This window comes from Tupaia chinensis, unplaced genomic scaffold, assembly GCF_000334495.1.
Source record: "Tupaia chinensis unplaced genomic scaffold, TupChi_1.0 Scaffold000392_1, whole genome shotgun sequence".
Classification (NCBI taxonomy): Eukaryota; Metazoa; Chordata; class Mammalia; order Scandentia; family Tupaiidae; genus Tupaia; species Tupaia belangeri.
In genome coordinates this window covers 1,158,368-1,160,928 of record NW_006159894.1, presented here as the reverse complement: position 1 = coordinate 1,160,928, position 2,561 = coordinate 1,158,368, and the positions used below count along the sequence as shown (strand labels likewise).

General features: G+C 40.3%; 1 pseudogene; it reads left to right on the top strand.

Annotated features, from left to right (window-relative positions):
* Positions 1–1,378: 1,378 nt before the first annotated feature.
* On the top strand, positions 1,379–2,327 carry LOC106735447 (ubiquitin-conjugating enzyme E2 L3 pseudogene; annotated as a pseudogene).
* Positions 2,328–2,561: the final 234 nt, after the last annotated feature.

Genomic DNA, 2,561 nt, shown 5'->3' with positions numbered 1-2,561 from the left:
GGATCCTGATAACATGTCTCTTGGCAACATTTCAGCGGGGAGGGGGAGGTAACAAGGCTTTTGTATCTGGTCAGAGCATTATAGACATTACATTGCACTGTTCTGACACCTTCACATATGCCCCCTCATCCAGTGTTATTTTGGGGTAAGTTCTCAGTATCATATTACTTCATCTATAAATATTTCAGTATTCTTCCTTAAAATATAAGGAACCATGATATCATTACCTGACCCAGAATATGTTTTTTTCTCCCTTTTTGATTTAAATTTATTTATTTACAGTCATTCACTGTACATCATTACAGCATACAAAATGAGATTTCCCATCCAGAATGCACTGTACATTGGCTCAATCAAGCACATCAACAAATAATTTTCCATTTCTTGTTTCCCATGTATTTTGCTTTTTTGGAATCCTTGATTCTTCCCTCTCTCTCCCCCTCTGCCATGTCCCCCCCTCCTCCCACACTGTCTCTGGTATCCATGGTTGCTTTCTATGCCTTCCCCCCCCATTTTATTGATTTGCTAATGAGCTTAATTAATCTAAATATTTCCAATAGCAAGTGCAGCTGATATATACATGCCCATGATTGCGAGTCTGACTTTGGCATAAACCTCACTGATTAGAATGACATACTATAAAACAGCACCTAGCTGGGGCTATATAGCTTACTGCAGTCATCAAATATGCATTATTTTTTAAAAAATTTTAAGAAATCAGTTTTCGTGGATTTTTTTTTCCTGAAATTTTTTTAAAGTTATCTTCCATTCCTTTTCCCCCACATATTATTGATCACGCAATTTCTTAAATAATCTAACTACTTTCTTTTTTTTATTTCATTGATTTTTTTATAGATTTTTATTCTCTATTTTATTTCTTTTTTTCTCATTTTTTTATTAATTAATTTTTCTTTTTTTTAAACATTAATACACTATACATCATTACAGTATACAAAATGAATTTTCCATCCAAAATACACTGTCTGTTGGCTCAATCAAGCACATCAACATACATGTTATCAACAAACAATTTTCCATTTCTTATGTCTTGTACATTTTGCTTTTTTTTTTTTTGCCATCCTTTATTCCCTATCCCTAACCCTCTGCCATGTCCCACCCTCCTCCCATTGTTTGACCCAGAATATGTTAATAATTTATATTATAAAAATTACTGTTGGACCCGCAGGTGGTCTAAGTCACGTAGTGGTTAAGGTGCTGAACTCCCACGTGGCCAACCACAGTCCACAGTTTGAGTCCCGGAATTGTAGGCTTGAAACTCATGCTGGGTGTGCGTGCACGTGTGCCCAAGATCCTGAGAGGAGAATGGAGCATCCCCCCTGGGGGGTGATTTCTCACTTTCTCTCTCTCTGTCTCTCTCTGTCTTTCTGGCAAGCGCACACATGCCCTATGGCAAAACAATTTGTCTAAAAAAAAAATTTGTGTTGGGGAAAGCAGCAGCACCGGGTCCAAGATGGTGGCCAGCAGGAGGCTGATGAAGGAGCTTGAAGAAATCCGCAAATGTGGAATGAAAAACTTCTGTAACATCCAGGTTGATGAAGCTAATTTATTGACTTGGCCAGGGCTTTATTGTTCCTGACAACCCTTCATATCACAAGGGGGCCTTCAGAATTGAAATCAACTTTCCAGCAGAGTACCCATTCAAACCACCAAAGATCACATTTAAAACAAAGATCTGTCATCCGAATATGGATGAAAAGGGGCAGGTCTGTCAGCCAGTAATTAGTGCTGAAAACTGGAAGCCAGCTACCAAAACCGACCAAGTAATCCAGTCCCTCATAGCACTGGTGAATGACCCCCAGTCCAAGCACCCCTAGTGGGCTGACCTAGCTGAAGAATACTCTAAGGACCGTAAAAAATCCTGTAAGAACACTGAACTGTTTACAAAGAAATATGGGGAAAAGCAACCTGTGGACTAAAATCTGCCATGATTGATTCCAGCAAGTGTGAACAGAGCCCCGGAGCAGGGCGTCAGACACCCCGCAAAGCAGGGCTCTGGAACACAGACACGTGCCACCGCCTGGCGTTTGCTTGTGGCAGTTATTAACTTTCTACTTCATCAGAAGTGGTCTAGGTAACCTGTAAAGAAAGGATTAAAAATTTAAGATGTAAAAAAAAAAATTAGTGTTAAAAATATTGTCAAAAAAATATAGTAATTGTCTCAGGCCATTTCCACGGCCAGTTGCAGTTGGGATCTCGGCACTGGCAGCTTCAGGGACACTCTGGCACATGTGCATGCACGCCCAAGGTCCTGACGGGATGAAGAAATGGAAGAGGGGATTGCGACATGATCATGCCCCACTGGGAGGTGCTTTCTCCCTCTCTTTCTGCTGAGGTCACATGCCCTCTGGTAATTAGACATAAAAATCAAATAAATAAATAAATAAAATAAAATTAAAGACCAAAAGGACCAGCAGGTGGTATGGTGGTTAAGGCAGTGGATCCCACATGGGCAACTCCATGGTTTGAATCTTGGACCTGGTGATTTGAAATACATGTCAGGCATGTGCCCAAAATCGCAAGAGGAGAATGGAGGGGTTAAG